We start from the raw sequence: 12,799 nt of genomic DNA, 5'->3' as shown, positions 1-12,799 counted from the left end.
CCTCGTCTGCCATGTGTGTCACTGTGCCAGGTAAGGCACCTGTGTCCCAGCCCTGGGCGAGTGCCAGCTGCTTGGGTGGACACTCATCCTCTGTCCCATTTCTTCTCTGTTGCTACGGTGATGTATCTGGACAAGGCAACTGAAGGGAGAAAGAGCTTGTTTGAGCTCTCAATTCCAGGTTACCGTCTGTCACCACAGTGAAGTCACAGAGGGCAGGCCTCGGAGCAGCTGATCACATGACACCCACAGTCACGAACAGAGAGAAATGAGTATCTGCACACTTAGTGCTCAGTTTTCTTTTTTTGAGACAGGGATTCTCCATGCAACCTTCCTGGTTGTCCTGGAACTGGAGACCAGGCTGGCCTCGAACTCAGAGATCCACTTGCCTCTGCCTCCTGAATGCTGGGATTAAAGGCGTGTGCCACCACCACCTAGCTCAGTTGGCTTTTCTACTTTTAGATAATTCAGGTCCCACCCCCACAGAATGCTGCTGCTCACTTTCAGGCTGGGCTTTTCTACTTCAATTGAGGCAACCAAGACAATCTCCCACAGATGTGCCTACAGACCAGCCTGATCTAGGTGGTCCCTCATTGAGACTCTAGACTATGCCCAGTTGACAGTTAAAGGTAACCGTCACCCTCTCTGGACATGTTAGTTACTCTCTGTCTGTGCAGATGGACAGGAGGACAGAGTGGAACACTATAATAATTATGCCCCCATGGTCTGGGAGCTGTGTCCTGGACACAGGTGGCCTTGGGGCAGAAGATGTCTAGGGTTGATGATAGGGCCCCTGAGTAGCTGCGAGGATGTGTCTTCTCAGAGCTAGGGTTTACTCTACTGGCTTGAGAAAGACCAGCGGGGTAAAAGAGGCCTGGGGGAGTCAGGTCACGGATGGGTATGGCTGGTTCATTAGCAATGTGTCTAAGTGTGGCAGTGTGCTGCCTAGTTTTATGCCAACTTGACACACGCTAAAGTCATCTGAGAGGAGGGAACCTCACTTGGGAAAATGCTTCCATAAGATGGGGCTGCAGGCAAGCCTGTAGAGCATTTTAATAATTAGTGATTGATGTGGCTTGACCCAGCCTATTGTGGGCGGTGCTATTCATGGGCAGGTGATCCTGGGTTCTGTAGGAAAGCAGTCTGAGAAACCATTGGAGAGCAGGCTGGTAAGCATCCTCCTCCATGGCCTCTGCATCAGCTCCCGCCTCCAGATTCCTGCCTGGATTGAGTTCCTGTCCTGACTTCCTTCACCAATGGACTATGGATGTGGAAGCGTAAGTCAAATAAACCCTTTCCTCCCCATGGTGTTTCCTCACAGTAATGATAACCCTATCTAGGACAGAAATTGGTCCTAGGAGTCGGGTATTGCTGTGACAGACCCGACTATGTGTTCTGGGGAGGACTGTGGAAGGACTTTGGAGTACTGAGCTAGAAGAGTGATTGAGTGTTGAGATCTCAGTGAGCTGTTCTGTGGGAGCTTGGAAGATAAGAACATTGACAGCCGTGCCGATGATGGAGGCCTGGCTTGTGAAGTTTCAGAGGGAAGTCTGCGAGTCCCTAAGGACTCTACCAGAGCCGTTTGCCATTTTGAGTTAAGAACCCATGGTTCCGATTAGCAGGGGCTGAAGAATCAGAATGATTAACAAGAGAGCGGAACCACTGAAGTAAAACCTTTACTTTACGGGGATAATGGATGCTGGTCGGCTGGGGCTGAAGAATCAGCTGTGATTAAGAAGAGGCCAGCAGCATTGAGGTGAAATCTTCTGGGAAGTGTTTCCTGAGAGCACACAGAAGCTGAGTTCTGGAGGCAGCCAAGGTTGTGCCTCGTGCTGGCAGCTAAACTCGGACGTGTGTAAGAGTCACTCAGGTGATGCTGGTTTTGAAGACATGAAAAGGGGTCATGGAGAGCAGCTGAGGTCTGACACCAGGAGAGGCCAGAAGAGGCCATTGGTGAAGGTGCAGCCGGAGTGGCAGTGGAGGCCCCAGGATTGAGGGGTCATGGAGAAGGTTGAGGCTTGGCACCGTGACAGCCTAATAGAGGCTGTTGGTGAAAAGTGCAGCCCCATTGCAGCAGGTGACCCAGCATTTGGATGCCAGTACCAGGGGATGGCCACCAAGAGCAGCAGCAGAGGGTGGAGTGGAACCGGCCTGAGCCTAGCAGTCAAACTGTGCGTGCTGGTCAGTGTGGAGCTGGAGAAGTGACCTAAGCCTTTCAGAGGTGCCCAGAAGATCCTGAGTGGATCCCAGATATTGGGCATTGAGTTTTTACACTGTTGGAGTTTGGTTTTACTTTGATCTGATTGTGGCTGTTTGCCCGGTTCTTTCCTTTTGAAATAAGAAATAGCTAATTTTATTTTGTAGGAGCCCACAGTTGAAAGGCATTCTATTTTAAAAGAGACTTTGGACTTTAAGAAAAAACCCAGGGTTTTTTTTTTTTTTTAAAGAGACTGAATTTTTAAAACGTTTGAATTTGTAAGGCAGAAGGACTTTTTTCTGTCTGTAAAACGGTCTTTATTGTGATGGTTACTTAATGTGTGATCTTGGGGGTGAATAAGGGAGAAAAGGCTGTGGCTTTACAGCAGTGTGTTTGTGGCTCAAGTTGACCAGTTGTGCTAGATAGTTCTTTGGCCCCACCTTGACCCAAGCTAAAGTTATGAGAGGAGGGAACCTTAATTAAGAAAGTGCCTCCATGCCATGCATGGTGATGCACACCTTTAATCCCAGCACTCAGGAGGCAGAGGCAGGCAGATCTCTGAATTCAAGGCCAGTCTGTTCTACTGAGCAAGTTCCAGAACAGCCAGAACTACACAGAAACCATGTCCTAAAACTCCCATTCCCTGCCCCCATAAGACTGGGCTGTAAGCAAGCCTGTAGGGTATTTTCTTAATTAGTGGTTGACTGGGGAGGGCAACCCGTTGTGGGTGGTACCATCCCTGGGCAGGTGGTCCTGGAAGGCTGAGCAAGACATGGGGAGCAAGCCAGTAAGCAGCACTCCTCCATGGCCTCTGCATCAGCTCCTGTCTCCAGCTTCTTGTCCTGAGTTCCTTCAGTGATGGGCTACAATATGGAAGTGTAAGTCAAATAAACCCTGTCCTCCCCGGAGTGCTTCGGTCATGGTGTTTCATTGCAGCAACAAAAACCCTAAGCAGTGTGTCCTTGTTCATTGAGTCTTGGGCTCCACAGTCAGCTTGGAGCTCCAGGAATTTTGTGCATTGAGGGCACAAGGCTTGGAGGGGCCTGGGCAGACCTACCTGGCCCTTGAGTTAGCCACCCCCACCTCTCCCACCTTAAACCATCCAGGGACCCACTGCGGTTCAGCCTCTTGATCTCCAGGGGAGGCAGACTGTCACACAGTAGGGGTGACTGGGGTGCCAGGAGGTGCCGGGAGCAACTTGACTTTACAAATGGGGTGATCACTGAGGTTCAGAGAGGCTCTGCAGTTCCTGGAAGTCACACAGCAGGTCAGTCTCATGTTGGAGACTGGAACCCAGAGGTGGATGGCTATCAGAGCGCCTGGGATGTGTCCCATGGGATGGTTACCTAGCAGGTTATGTATGTGGAAGTGGGGCCAGGACCCTGGTCCCCAACCTGTATCTGGCTTCTCTCCATAGACCTCAGATGTCTTGGGACTGCCAGCAGCGCTTGGTGACCTATAGGGTGGCCCAGAATCTGGCCCAGGCCTGTGTGGCATCCCTGCTATTTCCAGGGGCCCAGTGCCTGCTGCTCCACAGTGTATAATGGCAGAGGGGGCCAGGAAGTCATCCTTGGAGCACAGGAGTTGACTGCTAAGCCCCTTCAGTCAAGAGGCAGAGCATGAAGGGCCTCTGGAACATTGTGGTGGCCTGTGGGGACAGATGGGGCTGTCTTCACCTGCCACCCCCAGCTTGGAATCAAGTCAACTGCAGACTCCACTTGCCACAGGCCACTGGGATAGCTCACAAGGATGAGAGGGGTCCTATGGACACTCTTTTGGAGTCAGCCCTGAGGGCATCAAGGTCTCATAGTTGGATGCTCTTTGTTGCTTATGTATACAGTTAGTGGTTAATGTACGTGCCATTTCTGTTTCCAGGCTTATCCCAGGACAGTAATATTCCTGTGTCAGTATGGATTTGGATATGGGAGTTCTTAGGGGAGGGCATGTGTCCCCTATACTCATGTCCACACTGGTCTTCAGCTCTGAGGATCGGAGGATGCTGAAAGATGTCCTGGGCTTTGGGGAACAGTTGGGACTAGGGCCTGGCTCTGGGCTCCCATGACTGAGGCAGGGAGAAGTGGGGGAGCTGAAGCTGAGAGTAAGGAGTAAAACATTGTACTGGCTGGGTTTGTGTGTCAACTTGACACAAGCTGGAGTCATCAGAGAGGAAGGAGCCTCAGTTGAGAAAAATGCCTCCATGAGACCAGCTGTAAGGCATTTTCTTGATTAGTGATCAATGGGGGAGGGCCCAGCCCATGGTGGGTGGTGCCATCCCTGGGCTGGTGGTCCTAGGTTCTATAAGAAAGCAGGCTGAGTGAGCCAGGGGGAGCAAGCCAGTAAACAGCAGCACCCCTCCATGGCTTCTGCATCAGCTCCTGCCTCCCGGATCCTGCCCTGTTTGAGTTCGCTGTCCTGTGATGAACAGCAATGTGGAAGTGTGAGCCAAGTAAACCTTTTCTTCCCCAGCTTGCTTTTTTGTGTTGGTGTTTTGATGCAGCAATAGAAACCCTAATGTGTTGTAGGGAGCAGAACCCCTTATTTGTCCCGGTCGCCCTGCTAGCCTACACCCGAAATACACCCAAAATAATCACACAGAAATTGTATTAATTAAAACACTGCCTGGCCCATTATCTCTAGCCTCTTATTGGCTAACTCTCACATCTTGATTAACCCATCTTCATTAATGTGTATCACCACTTGACTGTGGCTTACCTCATTTCTCTTCCACTGAGGACCCCATGGTATCTGCCACACTGCCCTTCTTCCCAGCATCCTGTTCTGTTTACTCGCCTATCTAAGTTCTGCCCTTTCAAAAGGCCAAGGCAGTTTCTTTATTCAACCAATGAAAGCAACACATAGAAGAATCCCCTACACCACTAACGAAGACACATACTGTGTCTGGGCACATGGGCATGACCTTGTCTTACAGGGCTTCACCTCCCTGAAGTACTTCCCATTTCCCCTCCTACTGCCAGGCTCTTGTGCCTGGGGTCTTTGCACATGCTCTCTGGCTCTCTACTCCCAGGCCTCTGGGTAACTCTGCCCTTCTGTTTTCATGGAGAGTCCTGAGCCAGATTCAGGTGTTGCTTTGTTTCCTGATGTCTAAGGTGGATGACCTTGAGGTCAGGGGATGTTGTTTTTGTTTATGCTGCATTTATTTAACTCTGAAGCTGTGATTCTTTGCCTGTCTAAAACACCTGATGGTCCTAGTAAGTTGCTGAACAGCCAATAGCGAGGCAGGAGAAAGAATAGGTGGGGCTGGCAGGCAGAGAGAATAAATAGAAATGAGGATGAAAAAGCAGACAGAGCAGGAGAGAACAAGGAGAGGAGGACGTCAGGGACCAGCTACCCAGCCAGCCACAGAGTAAGAAGGAAAGTAAGATGTACAGAAATAAGAAAGATAAAAGCCTAGAGACAAAAGATAGACAGGATAATTTAAGATAAGAAAAGCTGGCTAGCAGCAAGTCAAGCTAAGGCTGTACATTTATAACTTAAGAATAAGCCTCTGTGTGTGATTTATTTGGGAGCTGAATGGTGGGCCTCCCAAAAGAGTAAAAAGAGCAAAAACATCCACAAGGGGGATTCATTTCTCTCCCACTGAGGACCCCATGTGCCAGTATAGTGCCTCACACACAGTGGGTGGGAGGGTCCTCTGATATTTTCTGAATAAATGAATGAATGAATGAATGGATGAAGAAGACCTATGTCTTGAACCATCAACTGCTTTTTGAGCCTCAGCGGGCATCAATGCAGCCAGTGTCCATTGGCACAGAGACAGACACTGGCTGAGCTCTGTCCTGTACCATCTTGCAGTGGGGACCTGGAATTGTTCCTTGGAGCCAAACTGCGGAGGATGAAGGGTAAGAGAAAGTGACTCAGAGTCCCTTGAGGACTCCCCGAGAGCATCTGAGCTGGGAACCATTCCTGGAGTCCAGGCCTAAAGGATGCTGTGGGCTTGCTTAGCTCTGTCCCTAGTGACTCAGTGCTGTCTACATAGTTGCTCAGCCATAGCTGGGTGTGGATACCGCAGCACGGGAGGCACATGGGAGATATACAAGGGCTCACTGGGGTGGGCTTGGATGTTCCAAGCCCTGAGATGCTCAGTGTGAAGTGGGGGGTGGAAATGAATTCCATGGTCACTCTCATCTTCCTGAAGGCTTCACCCTTCCAGGACTGGGGAGGCAAGGGTTAGGAGTCCAGCCGTGATACTTACCAACCACACCCTTCTGGGTTCTGCGTCTTGCAGTTGCTCTTCCCATAGTGCCTGCTTTGGCTCCCACCTGTCCCACACATTTGGAGCCCAGCTCACCTGGCCTGCCCTCTCCAGCTACCCACACTATGTCTCACCAGAGATCTCTGAGCAGGGGTCTGTGGCATGTGCCAGGAGCCTGTTGCTGGTCTGCTGAGCTGGCCTCTCCTCGGGCTGGGCTGCACTGAGGAAGTACAGCCCTCCCTTCATTTCCAGACTGGAGTTCAGGGGTTCTGCGTTAACTAATCTCTCAGGTGATTGGAGCCCTGATGGAGATGGATAGCCCGAATGCGGCCCATTAAACTTCCAATAAAGAAAATCCCCTCACCTTCGTCTGAAGCCGCTGGCACTTTATAAAACACACTGGATGTAATCCAATTGAAGGTGCAGCCCGGAGGACACCTTTATCTTATCTCAAATTGAAATTACATCATATTCTCTTCTTAAATTAAAAAGCAAGAATCTTTATGTTCACTTTCACATGGTCGTGTAAAACTTAATCAATGGTTTTCAAACATTAGACACCCAATATGGACTATTTCTAGTCTTGTTATTGATGGGGAAGAAATTTCCAGAAAGGTTTGTAGATGGAGATGTCAAGTGCCAGGCAAGATGAATGTGTCCATGTGCCATGGCAGGTCAGGGACTGGGGGACAGTGGGACCACTTTGGGATGGGTGCGTTGATGTTTTAAGAATTTTCCTGTGAGTAGGGGCTTGCGGTACAGGCTTTTCGTTCCGGCTACTATGGAGGCTGAGGAAACACTACCAAGAGTGTAAAGCAGTGGTTCTCAACCTGTGGGTTGTGACCCCATTGGGGGGGGCAAACGATCCTTTCACAGGGGTCCTAAGATGTTTACATTACGATTCATAACAGTCGCAAATTACAGTTATGAAGCAGCACCAAAGATTTTATGGTAGGGGTCACTGCATTAAAGGGTCACAGAAATAGGAAGGTTGAGAACCACTGGATTAAAGCCTACCTGGGCAAGTAAGTGAAATCTTTTTTTTTTTTAATATTTATTTATTTATTTATTACTTATTAAGTATACAATATTCTGTCTGTGTGTATGCCTGCAGGCCAGAAGAGGGCACCAGACCCCATTACAGATGGTTGTGAGCCACCATGTGGTTGCTGGGAATTGAACTCAGGACCTTTGGAAGAGCAGGTGATGTTCTTAACCTCTGAGCCATCTCTCCAGCCCCGAGTAAGTGAAATCTTATCTCAGAGTAAAACGAAGGGTTGGTAAGATGGCCCGGTGAGCAAAGGTGCAGCCAGAAGACCTGAGCTTGATCCCCAGAGTCACATGACTGAGGAGAGCAGCAACTCCTACAGGTTGGTTTCCTCTGACTTCCACACATGTGCCATGGCTCATGGACACACACAAACTCTCACACTAACATTAAAAAATGTAAAAAACAAGTTGGGAATATATGTAGCTCAATGGTAGAGCCCCTGCCTAAAATCCCCAGTGAGGGGCTAGTGTTAGAACAGCTGCCCAGTGTATCAGAGGCTTTGGGTGCAATCCCCAACATCAAGAAAAGGAGGCAGTTCCTCATATTTAAAGCTCCTGCACACCTTTATTCCTCTGGCCACAATTCAGGTCTCAACAGCCACCTGTGGCCAGTGGCCATTGCAGCATGCTGCTGAGCATTGAGAATTCTGTTTCCCCATCAGCAGTGGTTAACCTGCATGACCCTTGTCATCTGTCACGTGTCAAAAGACAGCCAAGTGTCCTCAGCTGCCAGGACTGGGTTTGGAAGTTAAAGCAAGTTTTACTTTATGATGCTATAGTTGGAATGCAGGGCATCACCCATGATAGACAGGTGCTCTACCACTGAGTCACACCCCCAGCCCCTCGCTGGGGGATTCTAGGCAGGGGCTCTACCACTGAGCCACACCCAGCTGTATGTGGGATTTTTGAGACTACTCAAGAGAAAGCATGCAGCATCTGTGCATAGTGGTTCACACCTTCAGTTCCAGCACTAGGAAGCAAAGGCAGGTAGGGTACTATTCGTTCAAGAACAGCCTGGTCTACAAAGTGAATTTCAGCACAGCAAAGACTACACAGTGAGACCTTGTCTCTCTCTCTCTCACTCTAGAGAGAGGGGGAGAGAGAGAGAAACAGACAACATATCGCTAGCCCTTCCTTTGCGTCATAATTATTCAAATACTAACACTTTAAGTGCCTTGGCGTGCGTGTGAGGTCAGAGGGAAACTTGGGGAGTCAGTGTTCCTCTTCCACTCTGTTGGTCCCAAGGGTCGGACTCATCTGCAGGCTTGGTGGCCAGCATCTTTAGTGGGCAAACCATCTTGTCAGCCAATTTCCTGGTTTTTTAAATGTGGCTTTCAGAGAATTTCAGATCCTACACGTGGCTCTTCACTTGTGTATTTCTGTAAGATGTGTGACTCCACTGAGTCACCGGAGATCTTTTGGTGGTGGTGTCTGCCTGGTGTCCCCTCACACACCCTTATGGTCCAGGTTCAAACCCCACTTGGTGCATCTGCTTGCTGAACATTCCTGTGTGCCAACCCTGCCTCCTATGACCTGGGCAGGGCTTCTGGTATCTCCTGACCCTCTCTTGTGTTAAGGAGGTTAGATGGAACTTCATAGCTGCTTGTCTCCTCCAGGCCATGTGTCACCTGGGAGCTTGTCACAGAAAGAGTGTGTCCTGTATCTGCCAGTCTCACTGATGTCAGTAAAGTCAGTAGCCTCACTCCCTTTCTCTTCCTTACGCCATCCATTGGCTGTCCTTCTAGAAGGTCTTTTTATTTTGTGTCTTTTCTTTCTTTCTTTCTTTCTTTCTTTCTTTCTTTCTTTCTTTCTCTTTCCTTTCCTTCCTTCCTTCCTTCCTTTCTTTTTCTTTCTTCTCCTTTCTTTCTTTCTTTCTTTCTTTCTTTCTTTCTTTCTTTCTTTCTTTCTTTCTTTCTTTCTTATTTTTTTGAGACAGGGTTTCTCTGTATAACAGCCCTAGCTGTCTAGACCAGGCTGGCCTTGAATTCAGAGAGATTCATCTGCCTCTGCCTCCAAATTGCTGGGATTAAAGGTGTGTGCCACCACCGTTCTGCGTGGCTTTGTTTTTAAGATAGGGCTTTGCTATGGAACACAGGCTGGCTCCAAAGCCATGATTCTCCTGTCTCAGTCTCCCAGGTGCTAAGATAATAAATATGTGTCATGCTCGACTCCAAAGGGTTTATCTATAACTGCTGGCTAGTACAAATTCAACTGGAAACAAGAAGAGACCCCTAAGGTCCAGTCATCAAGGACGGATGAGTAAAAAGGGAACTGCGTGCAGTCCGGGGCACTCAGGGACACGATGAGGGAATTTTTGGGGCTGTGGAGCCCTGAGGAGGAGTAGGATGTCAAATGCACTGGCGAGCGAGGCCTGAGCTGCTACAAAGGTCCCAGGACACAGAGTGGTCAGCTTGTCGATACTGATGGCGTAGGGATCATGGAAGCAGCTAAAGGAGCGTCCCAGCTCAATCTGGATAGTGTCTGAGTTACCACGGCATCTCGGCATCTCACACTGGTCCTGGCTGCATTGTGGAAGGAACAGAACCCTCAGAGGGAAAGGCAACACGATGGTGTCAATCAAATGACCCCCAGTACCCGCCTACGTAGCCTGCTCTCTTCTCATTGGTCAGAGTTTAGTCACATGGCTCTGCCTTACTCTACTTGGTGAGGGTGGTCCTCTTTTGGCCCTCACTGCAGGGCTGGGATAGCTTCGTTCTAGAAGAAGACAGGGTATAATTATGGGGGATAAACATGTGCCCCATGGCTGAAAAAGAATGAAAGTATTCTTTGGGGGCTTAAAATAGCAAAAACTCATTTTTTTTTTTTCAAAATGGAGAGTTCTAGAAGCCTGAAGTATGAGATGTAGGAGTCAAGGCGCGGTGCTCTGGGAAGGCTCAGAGAGAGATTCTTTCTACTTAGCTCGGTGTGGGGTGGCTCGCAGAATTCTTGGCTGTGGACTTACCTCCCTAGTTTTCTTTCCATTTCTCCTTCTGGGCATTCTTCTCTGCACCAGTGTGACCAAGTTGCCCTCTCGTGTGGATGCCAGCCACGGGCCTGGGGTCCGTGACATCCAGGACAGCCTCTGCCAGCCAGCCTTGCTTTTAGGAGTGGAATGTGAAGTGTCCCCCTGAGGCTCCTGATTTAGCGCCTGGTGTCCAGCAGGTGGCACTATTTTGAAGGCCCTGGAGCTTTTAGGAGTTGGAGCCTCCCTACAGAAAGTAGATCACTGGGGATGGGTCTTGGAAATGATACCCACCTCTGCTTCCTGCCTGACTCTCAGCTTCCTGATCCAATATGCTGTGATCGGTCTCCACTCTCTCCACTGTGATAGATGGGAACCTCTGAAACCATGAGCCCAAACACATCCTTCCCCCCTTTTTGTATGGTGTTTTGGTCACAGGGACATAGCAGCATGAAGTGACATTTGCAGAAGACTATTTCCAAGGAAGAGCTTTGGGGTACTCCCTGTGCCTCAGGTGGGATTGCAGCAACCCCCTACCTAAACCTACATTGGTTTTCACCAAGGCTGGGGAAACTGTAGAAAATATTCCCTCGCTGGTCTGCATTAGCTGCCTCCTGTGGCTTTGGAAAAGGCAGAGGGAGGGGGAGAGGGAAGGGAAGGGAAACGAGAGCTGGTCAATGGCAGCCACTCTGAGCACTCGAGGAATTATGATCTAGCAGACAGGAACACTGTCTAAACCAACACCTGTGCTGGCCAAAGGCTCGGTGAGTTGGTGCGAACACTGATACCAATGGAGGTTGGCACTCAGAGGCTTAAAAGGAAGAAGCCTGGAGGATCTAGTTCTTTCCGAAAACCTCCTGTTACCTTAGCTGGAGACCACCCTGGATGTGGAATGCTTTGGTGGGATGTGGGACTCAAGGAGCCTCAGCAGCCAGATTGGTACCATGAGGGCTAAGAGAGCCACTAAGCAGAGACTGGCGGGGCAGAAACAGGGAACGCTCTTGGTGGATACCCTGCTCATGTCCCTGAGCTGTGGAGGAGATAATCTGGAACTTTCTGCCAAGTGGACTTCTGGCTTGGAGGGGAAATGAACCCAGAATTCTTTGAGGTACCTGATAGGAGACTTCTAATGGCCTGCCTAGGCTCCAGCTGGATCCAACCACATTGTGAGGTCCCCAGAAATGGAGCCCTGACTCTGGCCGCAAAATCCCATGGCCCCTTGGGGCTTTTTCTGGGTTCCCCACTACACTGTCCAGGAGTCATTCAGGTCCACACTACCATGAAGCAGGGAGGCTGCAGTTTGGGGGGCACGTTGGCCATCCTCATCCTCATGCTTTCTGGGACAGAGTGGCTAGCCCCCCACCCCCCACCGCCCTCTTCTCTCTGTCATTCCTCTCATCCATTCTGGCTTCTGGAAGGATTAGGAGGGCTCAGGAAGTTCTACCTCTTATCTGACCAGTACAAGAGATTGAGGTGTTGCTGCTAGGGGCCACTCCATCCCTTTTAGACTTGAATGCTGGCCTGTGGTGGAGGGGGTCGGGGTGGGGATGAGGATGGGGGTGGGAGTGGGGGTGTTTCCTACCTCTCAACTTTCTCTAATAACCTTTATGTACCCCTCCCCACAGTGGGTGAGCTATCAGGCAGGGACCCTGTACTGTGAAGGGGAGGGGACAGTACCAGCTTTGCCCTGAGGCCTCCCCGGACTTGGCAAGGCTCCAGGTAACAGCCAGGTAGCTGGCTGTGTGCTCCCTCCCCTGGAAGTGTGTGTGTGGGGTCCCAGGGGAGGCCCCCCGCATCACATGACCCCATCAGCTGATGGAATAGGATGACTCAGCCGGCAGCTGTCGGCCCCCTAGAAATAATGACAGAAACAATTAGCAACTCAAGCAGTAGCCTTTCCTTAATTATCTCCTCCGAGTTTAATTAACTAGCTAAATTATCAGCAGTAATGTAGGCATTAATTATGTCAAATTACAGCATAAAACTCACAAAGTGTGGAAAACGTCAACTCAGCTAGCCTCACCTGCCAAGCGCAGTGGCGGGTGCCCTGTACCTGTGTGCTGCAACTGGGGGCTGCCGAGCAGGGGCCCTGCCAGTGTCCTGGGGGCCTGGACGAGGGGTTCAAGCACTGGGAACAGGGCAGCCAGGTCCTTGAGAGCTCATGGGGCTGAGACAAAGTCTTGGCTCGGGCAAGAGGGAGGGAGAGTACCCTGCTCCTTGGCCAGATGGCCAGGATATTGAATTATTAAATTATGAATATTAACACAAACCAGACACAAAAGAGGTAATAATTTTGGTGCCTTAAAGAAATAATTAACGTAATTTTGATAAATTACATGATAAAGGGATCTCAGAATGGAAGGAGATTTATCTTAATTAA

Source organism: Arvicola amphibius, chromosome 10 (assembly GCF_903992535.2).
Source record: "Arvicola amphibius chromosome 10, mArvAmp1.2, whole genome shotgun sequence".
Classification (NCBI taxonomy): Eukaryota; Metazoa; Chordata; class Mammalia; order Rodentia; family Cricetidae; genus Arvicola; species Arvicola amphibius.
Note: the sequence above shows the minus strand (reverse complement) of the source record.